Source organism: Coenobita brevimanus, chromosome 57 (genome assembly GCF_032717465.1).
Source record: "Coenobita brevimanus isolate Jiangsu-jjx chromosome 57, ASM3271746v2, whole genome shotgun sequence".
Classification (NCBI taxonomy): domain Eukaryota; kingdom Metazoa; phylum Arthropoda; class Malacostraca; order Decapoda; family Coenobitidae; genus Coenobita; species Coenobita brevimanus.
Genome location: NC_137010.1, coordinates 54,633,353 through 54,644,241, shown reverse-complemented (window position 1 = coordinate 54,644,241; position 10,889 = coordinate 54,633,353).

Genomic DNA, 10,889 nt, shown 5'->3' with positions numbered 1-10,889 from the left:
CTAAAGTACTATGACTGAAGATTGTCAGTTTGCAAGTTTGCCATGTAGACTCCTATGACTAATGACTGAGGAAGGTCTGTCAAAAACTGCCGAGCATTAAGCCAGAATATTTTATGATGTAAATGGTTCCTACCCAATCAGAACTAGAGGATGAGGTGGTGGGAGGGAAGATCCCACCCCCTCACCAGGTCTGTGGGAGGACCCCCCTCCCAGCCACTTCTCCATCTCCCTCTGGCAGATTGGATACAGCCCACTCTGGCCCCTCCCACCCAAACTACCCACCAATACCACATCTACATCGTATGGTGAGGTGTTTCATGCCTGCTCACCCCTCAAGCTCCCCCACCTCCACCTCCCTCCCTCCCTATCCTTTGACCCGAATGTGACATGGTAATTTCCCTGCCATGATCGGCCTGTGTTTGTCTACTCACAACAAAATTACCCTCACACCACATCTCTCTTTCATTGAGGGTATATCTCATCCCTGCCTGAGACCCCCCAGCCCACCTCCACCTCACTCCCTCCCTAGCCTAGTGTCCCAATTATGACGCTGTAAATTTCCCTGCTATGATCCATTTCTAATCCTTACCAAATGACTCTGACTGATGCCTTGAAAGGTTTGTTATAAGTTTATAATAATATATGTAAGGTTATTGGCTCTCATGCTGACTCCTGCACCTAGTTTCATCAACAGAAAAATATTTTACATTGATTTCATTGATTCTGCTAAGGTTTTCTAGTGAAATTAGGTTTCTGCCAATTCTTTTGGTTTTCTCTTACTGTGAAGGGGGACTTCTATAATCACTGATGGGGGGGGTTTGCGGTAACCATCAGGCCTAGGGGACTGAGACTGGCATTTTCAGGTGTATAAATTCAAGCTCTTCAAATCCTTAAGAAAAAAATTTACCTTGGTAAATGGTGAAAAATTGACCCCCAGTTGCAGCTGGGGTGGAACATAGCCCCAGAAAATGCAGTCTTTAGGGGTTGTGCCCCTTTCACTTTAACTTGGCCTAAAATTGCCATCACTCCATCTTGAATGCTTAGTGGTAACAGATTAACACTAGAATACAGTGCCAGTCATGCAGAGGTGAAATGGAAAGGACACTGAATTGTAGCAGTTGCTTATTTTACCAATGTACTGTGTGAAGTAAGTTGTAAAAGGATGAAAATCTGGGCCATGTAAAGGTGAAAAGATTATAGGTGATTTCAAATGGTAAACTCACATCAATGACAAGTTTCACTCCATTTACCTGGCACCTTTAGGATGTGGGTGTCATACATTTTTTTTTTGCCGCTTAAAACCCCTAAAATTAAGTAAATACTGTGCTGTAAAAATTATGAATATGGAAGGTATAACTCTAATCATCATTATCATCACCATGTTCGTCATCATAATCGTCATCATCATCATCATCCCAACCCTAACTCCCAACAAAGAGATGAGGTGAGGTGGGATCCAATAACAAAGACACAAGAAAGAAACACAAAGAAAGAATTATCATCATCATCACCACCCAAACCTCTTTTTGTCATCGTCATCACTATCCAAACCTCTTTTTGTCATTGTCATCACTATCCAAACCTCTTTTCTCGTCATCATCATCTGAACCATTTTCTCTCATCATAATTATCATCATCATCATCTGAACCCCTCTTCTTCATCTATGTATCAGGAGGGGTAGGGTTCAGAAAGTGAAGGAAGAGAAAACACAATAGGAAAACTAATCAACCGTATGCCAAGTGAAATGGGCACTGGAGACCACCATTGAGGACACTGTGGACCACACTGAACAGCTCATCCCAGGGCTGTAAGGACTAGGACACAGTCAGCTAACCAACAACATCATTGCGCTCCAAGCCTTGCCTCACATCCCACACTGCTGCCAACCAATGTAATGACCGAAATGAAATTTTACAAAATCATCTCTGGTCCTGACCGAGATCCAATCTCAGACTCTTGCGCTCCACACACGCACACATTACCACTGAGCCAAACAGAGAATCCCCGCTTTGCCTCTAAGCAACGCAGGCTTTTATTTATAGACCCCACAACAGGTGAAGGTGCTCCAGCTGGATGAAGCCAGTATGTGTTCCATTTGAGGTATGGTTGGAGTTTATTGGTCACATAATGCCACTCAGGGGCAGGTGAGGCTGGTCACTGATGCCTTAAATGTCAGGACTCAGTATCCATGCCCCGTGCCATCTGCCCCTGTTTATATGTGACAAAATGGAACTGGATGTTGTTGTAATAACCACAACACAACCTATCTATCTATCTACTGCCAGATGCCTTAACCCCATACGGGGTGGCCACAAACAAATTGTCTCCATGTCGCCCTGTCCCCCGCCATTTCACTGCCCTGCTCCCAACTCACACCCCCCTCTCTCATATACCTCTCCACTTCATCCCTCCATCTCATCCTTGGCCTCCCCCTCCCTCTCTCCCCCTCCACCTCACTTACATACACTCTCCTCATCAGTCTCTCACTCTCCATCCTCTCCACATGGCCAAACCACCACAATGTGTTTCTCCTAACGCTACCTATCACATCCACATCCACACCACAACGCTCCTTTACATCCTCATTTGCCAGCCTGTCTCTCCATGACTCCTCTCAAATAACTCATTTCCACTGCTCTCACTCTTGACTTGTGTCCCTCCAACAATGTCCAAGCTTCACTTCCATAAGTTAGAGTTGGTACCACAATACTGTCATGTAGTAACCTTTTCATTTCCATGCTCACTTCCCTGTTTCTTATCACTGCTTTCAAGGAACCAGCAACATAATAATGTCTTTAATACAGTAAAACCTCAATAAGTCAACTCTGCAGAAGGTGGAATTTCCGTTAAGTCAAACTCTGACCAAGGTGTGGCTTAGTGTTTATTCCAAGGGTTACATTTTAGTTTATTATATTCCAAGTGATACATTTTAGATTAAATGATTGTAAAGTGAAGTAAATAAGTGCAGAACTTTATGTAATTAAGTAAGTTACACCCCTCCACTTATGCAACCTCCTATCCTAACCTAGCCTATGACATACACTGAATTGTTCTTATTGTTTATTTCTATTGCTTTATAAATGCTTCTTTAGTGTTCACAAACAAGTAATCATACATAATTTGGCACTACTGAGGGGTAATATACTTTTTTGGCAATTATTTCTGGTAGCTAAGTCGGAAAATCTGGTAAGTCAAAATACCCTTGAGCCACATATAGTTTGACTTATGAAGGGTTTACTATATCCTTATGGAATTATCGTATATACACTCAAACCTCGATTTAAGGGACTAAATGGGGAATCAACTTGTCCCTTACTTGAAAATGTCCATTGTCTTACAACATATAAAGTCAGTCTTATTATGAAATGCAATGATTGTTTCACTTATCCTACTTATTTACATGATTATGAATATTATTTTACAGGTACTGTATAAAGAAACATATTAATGTTTTAAGCAGCCAACTTTTTGAATGGTCCTGTTCGTTTGTCATTTAGAATATGAAGTCCCTTAAATCAGAAATCCCTTAAATGGAGGTCCCTTAAATCGAGGTTTGAGTGTACTTCTCCTGGTCCAATTTATTGAGTCCAGTGTATCAGAAATAACTACCGGTAAACAGAATAAGTAAATACCAAGGAATCTTATAATTGTGTCTGATTATCAACAACTGCCAGCATTTTGTACAGGGGTCTCTCGGTCTCTCTCTCTCTCTCTACAAAAACACTGATAAGGACCCTATTCTTTGAAGTGCTTAGCAACATGAATGGCCAAAGTCTTTTTGGTGGAGAGCCATTTATCACAAACATCACACTTGAACTTCTTAATCCCAGAATGAGTGAGGGAGTGACTGGTGAGGCTCTCCTTACGAGCAAACGCCTTCCCACACTCCAGACAGCTGAATTTTTTGACATCCGAGTGAACCACTGTGTGTCGAGCGAGGTCACCGTTGCGCAGAAACAGTTTGCCGCATTCTAGACACTCAAAGTTCTTCACCCCCGAGTGGACGACCTGGTGTCTGGCCAGTGTTTTCTTATTAATAAACGTCTTGCCGCATTCCAGGCACGTTTGCTCCCCCGGGTGGCTGGAAGAGTGTTTGGAAAGTTCTCCACTTGAGGCAAACAGCTCCCCACACTCCAAACACTCCAAGCTTTTCTTTCTCGAGCACACTCTAACAAGATGCCTCGCCAGATTATGCTTGTTGATAAAAAGCTTCCCGCACTTACAGCACTCAAACTCTCTCTCCTCAGTGTGAGTCGCTGAATGTTCGGCCAAGGTCTTTTTTCGGGCAAATCTCTTCCCGCACTCCAAGCACTGAAATTTCCTTATCTTAGCATGACTCCTGATGTGCTGGCTCAGGTTGCTTTTTGTTCCACACAATTTGCCACAAAGGTCACATTTGTACTTCCTCTCCCCTGAATGGCTTATGGAATGTACCTCAAGCTGACTTTTGTACAGGAACCATTTATCACATTCCAAACACTGAAATTTCTTCCCCTTTGCTGTGTGTTTACCTAATTTATCATCATTTTCCCTAATGCATTCTTTTCCATTGTCCTCACGATCAACTTTTTCATATTTTTTGTCTTTATCCTCCTTCCTTGCGCATGCTGTTCCATCCTTCTCACAATCAGGTACCTCTTTTTCTTTTCTTTCTTCCTTACTATTTAATATTTCATCTTTTTCTTCTCTAACTGATGCCATAATGATGCTTCTGTTTCTTTTAATAAACAACATTACATACCTGTTCTTTCACATGATTTTTTTTTTTTTTTCAACAGCTGAGCTAATTCTAACTATAATTTCCATTCCCCACACCCTCACAGGAAATAGCTATGTCTTTGGCCACCCCTTCTGGGATTAAGTCATCTGTTTACAGATGGGCAGACAGATTAATTTGTGCTTCCCACAAATTGTTTAGCATTTCTTGCACTGATATAGTAAGTACCACTCAAAACATTATGGTCCGTTTCTCTCTCCGTTGCTTAGCAGAGCAGGAGTGACAACACCTGCGTCTACATACCTGGTCCTACGTGACTGTGTCTAGTAACTTTTTATAATTTGTTGCACTGATCTAGTGAGTATCACTGACAACATTACGATCTGTTTCACTCTCTCTCTTGGTTAGCGAAGCAGGTGTGACATCACTTGTGTCTGCATAATAGGTCCTTTGTGACTGTGTCTAGTAATTTTTAAGCATTTCCTGCACTGATCTAGCAAGTACCACTGAGTCTGGTTCACTCTCTCTCTTGGTCAGCAAAGCAGGTGTGACATCACTTGTGTCTGCATAATGGGTCCTTTGTGACTGTGTCTAGTAAGGCATCAGCAAAGTGTTTACATGCCTCGGATTGTCTGATCTTTCCTGATGTGTTTAAGTCAGTCCTCACTCTTGACAGCCACCAGTGTCTCGTAAGGCATCATCAACGTGTCAACATGCCTCGGGTGGTCTAATCTTTCACAATGTGTTTAAGCCTTGGGTGGTCTGATCTTTCCTGATGTGTTTAAGTCAGTTGTCACTCTTGACAGCCACCAGTGTCTAGTAAGGCATCAACAAAGTGTTTACAAGCCTCAGGTGGTCTAATCTTTCACAATGTGTTTAAGCCTTGGGTGGTCTGATCTTTCCTGATGTGTTTAAGTCAGTCCTCACTCTTGACAGCCACCAACTTGTTGCTTCTGAGGCATTACTGGTCCTTGTGTGGTCTGCCTTCACTTGGACCTGCAACGAGAGCTGTCATTAGACAATCATTTCAGCCTCGGCACACAATGCAACAATGCACTGTATTGTATTTTATGCAATAATGCACTGTATTGTATTATCATTCTTTTATGTGTATGATTCTACACCACAGACTTTACAGCTCATTCTCTGATGCCCTGCACATCTTCACACGCCATTACTTTGGTGCAAATATCCACTGTCCATACTGAACACAGGCAATATTTCAGATTTTGCACACAATGCAACAATGCACTGTATTGTATTTTATTATTATTCTTTTATGTGTATGATTCTACACCACAGACTTTACAGCCCATTCTCTGACGCCCTGTACATCTTCTCATGCCACTACTCTCGTGCAAATATCCACTGTCCACACTGAGCACCTGCCAGCTCCCTCAGGGCTGGTGGGACAGAATCTGCAGGGGTGTTTTTATGACAGCTTGTTGGGTCTTGTGGCAGATCAGTCAAGTTTGTTTCAATGACATTCATACCATTACACTTCACTGGGTCAGCCTGGGATTGAATCCACGTAGTTCTGAACATCAAACCACCAGATGGCATACACTTGTCCCATCACCTGCCAACATAATCATTAGGTGCCCACGTACAACGCACTCCCACAAACACCGTTACACACCAAGTCAGCAGAAGTATAAACATTAGGTGCCACGTACAATGCACTCCCACAAACAACGGTACACGCAAGTCAGCAGTAGTATAAACATTAGGTGCCACGTACAACGCACTCCCACAAACACCGTTATAACAGCAAGTCAGCAGTAGTATAAACATTAGGTGCCACGTACAACGCACTCCCACAAACACCGTTACACAGCAAGTCAGCAGTAGTATAAACATTAGGTGCCACGTACAACGCACTCCCACAAACACCGTTACACACCAAGTCAGCAGAAGTATAAACATTAGGTGCCACGTACAATGCACTCCCACAAACATCGTTACACAGCAAGTCAGCAGTAGTAAGCCAGCAGCAGGTCCACAACACAAATTGCATGGCCTTCATGGCATTCTATGAAATTGTACACATTTTTCAAAAAATATTTTGAACTTTGAAGAGAATTCTCATACATTTCTACAGACATGACAGTTCCTTTCTCTTTTCCAACTGACTTTAATCTCTGTGCCCTTTCACTTTAACTTGGCCTAAAATTGCCATCACTCCATCGTGAATGCATAGTGGTAACAGATTTAACACTAGAATATGGTGCTGGTCATACAGAGGTGCAATGAAAAGGATATTGAATTGTAGCTGTATCTTATTTCACCACTGACCTATGTGAAATAAGCTGCAAAAAGACGAAAATAAGGGCCACAATAAGGTGAATGGATTATAGGTGATTTCAAATGGTAAAATCACATCAATCAAGAGTTACATTCCTTTCACCTGGCACCTTCAGGATGTGGGAGTCATATTTACATATATATTTTCTGGCTGCTTAAAACACCTAAAATTGCATAAATATTGTACAGTACTGTACTCAATGGCGGATTCAAGTGGGGTGCGTTGGGAGCAGATGCACCCCCATTTGGGGGGAGAAGAAAAAAAAAAAATTCATTTGGATCAAAAAATATAAAATTGAAAGGTAAATTTCTTGTGGATTTTGGTAATGCTTTCAGTCACACAGACTGCACCAAATGCCACCAAATTGTGTTAAAAATGTGAAAATATTCTTGGGCCCTTAAACGGGACCCAGACCCCCGTCTGCAAGCCTCTGGCCCTTTCACATGCATGATCATGATCAAGGGCCTCCGGCAGCCCTTCAGGCCCTATGGGCCAAAAAAGCACCCACCTCTTCAAAATCCTGGATCTGACACTGGTACTGTAGAACATGATTATGGAAATGAAAGGCATAACACTAACCATCATCATCATCATCATCTGAACTTCTTTTCTCATCATCATCACCATCACCATCATCCCAGCTTCTTTTCTTATTCATCACCATCATCATCATCATCCAAACCTCTTTTTCTCATCATCATCAACTGAACCCCTCCTCTTCATCTAAATATGAGGTGAGGCAGGGTTCAGAAAGTACAGGAAGAGAAAACACAACAGAGAGAGAACTAATCAACAGTTTGACGCGCAAAAAGGGCCACACACTCGTTCACTCACCAATCAAGCCCCTGGAATCCTGACATACCCCTGGGCACCACAGAGAACAATGATGTACAGTACATATCATCCCTGGCTACACCAATACTGTTCCTGTAGCATATTTACAATCTGAATATCACGCTCTCATCGGAAGAATTACATTCAGCTCAGAGGAACATTATTAAAGTGGATGGTTTAGATGTAGCCTTGACTGCCTCCTTCACTGCTACTGACAGACATTTTCCTGTTGTGCCACTAACACCTGCCTGCTTATACAAATGCCTCTCAACCCTTCCCTATCATCCAAAATGAGAATAGTACCACAGGGGACAGACAGCCTTAGCAGGTAGTTCACTGGGTTCAAGATAAGCCCAAGAACACATCATCATCATCATTATACGGACCTCCTTTCCCATCCTAGGGCAGGGTGAGGAGTAGCAGTGTCCTGACAGCCAAAGTCTGCTTAATTCAATGGGCCATGCTTCCATTCACTCATCAATCAAGGCCATGTAATCCTGGCTCCATCTGATGGGCCAAAAAGGTTTCCACCACGTACTGCAGCTTCACATATACCTATACGATCGAGTCAATGGAAAACAACATCATAAAATTAATTCTATGATTACCAGGTTCATCTTTTCATGGTGTATACTTAAGCCTTAAATTGCAGAGTGAAATGCCAACCTCTAATTACTGTAGGTCATTTATGGAACACCTGTGGTTATTAGGTATGGTCGGCCTGCATCCCATATGCGAGAATGCAGCCAGCAACCAGAGAGGGGGGTGTGAGTTGGGAGCAGGGCAGTGAAATGGCGGGGGACAGGGCGACTTGGAGGTGATTTGTTTGTGGCCGCCCCAAACGGGATTGAGGCGTCTGGCAACAGATAGATAGATAGATAGACCCATACAGGATGAAGTTCCATCATTGTCAAATCCTTTAAAAAACTGTAATAAATTTCGGGCTTGCATCCCACTTTACAATTTCAGGTTTACACATGACCCTTATTACACACACACACACACACACACACACACACAAAAGTACAGCAGCAATAAAATAAATACATACGGTACACGAAGAAATGCCGAATCCAAAGGTAGATAAGATGGAGGTCCACACGGCTGTTGATCTGGAAGAGATGGAGATTACTGTAAATGAACCAGCGTATTAGTTTTTGTAAAAGGTGATACAGTTTTAGTCTTGTAATATCTGCTATAATTTCAGTTCTGTAATATATGCTATAATTTTAGTTCTGTGATATTTGCTATAGTGGTAGGTGGTGGTGACCATCATCCACTCACTTAATGTAGTGCTGCCTACTTCTTCCTTAGCCTTTATCATTCTTTTTCTGTGCCTGCCCTCTTCTCTTCCTATTTCTCACCATCATCCACTCACTTGATGTAGTGCTGCCTACTTCTTCCTTAGCCTTTATCATTCTTTTTCTGTGCCTGTCCTCCTCTCTTCCTATTTCTCCCATCTTTCCTGTCACTTCTTATAGGTTTTCTTTCCTTTACAGGTGGCTTTACACAGAGTGACAAACCAAATGGTTTTCTGTAAGCCAAGAAACCATTTCCAACGCTGGGTGGTAACCATATAACCAAACCATATGTGCTCCCTACGTGTCAACAAGTGGGTTGGTGGAGGGTTAGTGCCCCTCCCTGTAAAACAAATAACTCAAAGTCAAATGGACACCCCTTACGGGATTATGGCGTCTGGCAATTGGTAGGTAGGTAATATCTGTTATAATTTTGCCTCTGTAATGTTTGCTATAATTTTAGTTCTGTAATATCTGCTGTAATTTTAGTTCTGTAATATCTGCTATAATTTTAGTTCTGTAATATTTGTTATAATTTTAGTTGTGTAATATCTGCTATAATGTTAGTCATGTAATATCAGCTATAATTTTAGTTGTGTACTATCTGCTATGGATGTAGTTCTGTAATATCAGCTATAGGCCTACTGTAATGGTTCTGTAATATCTGCTACACTCTTAGTTTTGTGCTATCTGCTATGATCTGCAATAATCTTAGCTTTGTTATACTGTATCTACTATAAATCTTAGCTATGTAATATCAGTTATAATTTCACCTTTGTATTATAGGCTACAATAATATTTTAGGTGTGTAATATCTATCAATTTCAGTTTTGTAATTTGTGCTACAGCTTATAGTACAAATCATCAATATATGTCACAGTAAATAAGTACTCCACATATCATTTATTTTTTCCCCAGTACAAATACAGTTTTAGACAAGTGTTTTTGAAGAATTTGCTGCTGGTTAAACAGAAATAAAACACTTCAAACTACCTCTCTCTCTCTCTCTCTCTCTATTTTTTTGATGTGTCTGGCTCTGGGCACTAGCTTAACTGTCCATTCCTTGAGGCCAACCAGTCCTCCTACATACCACACACCTCCACATGTCACCACTTCAGCACTAACACCCACTGTCCATACTGAATACATGCTATTTGCCAGATGCGAGACTGGTGTACTGGTAATAGTGGGGATATTTTTCAAAATGAAATTCAAGGGGAAAGAGGGAGTGGGAGGCCAAGGATGAGATGGAGGGATGGAGTGGAGAGGTATATGAGAGAGGGGGATGTGAGCTGGGACCAGGGCAGTGAAATGGCAGGGGACAGGGCGACATGGAGGTGATTTGTCTATGGCCACCCCTTATGGGATTAAGGTGTCTGGCAATAGATAGAAAGACAGATAGAAATTCAAGTCCTTCAGCTGTTCCCTGCCTTCAGATTTGAACCTGGGTCCACTGAGACTGCAGGCCACCTCTCTACCAAAATGGCCACCTGAACTGCAATTCTGGCCTCTCTTAAACATTTAGCCAAAAAGCCAGTCCAATATTTCTCCCTTTTTCAGGAGTAGGGTCCCGAGGATAGGCTAAGTTAGGATAATGGACTGATACTTCCCCTGAGAGGTATATGAGAGGGGGTGGGGTAAGCTGGGAGCAGGGCAGTGAAATGGTGGGGGGTCAGGGCGACATGGAGGTGATTTGTTTGTGGTCACCCCTTAAGACAGGACTTCCCCTGATGG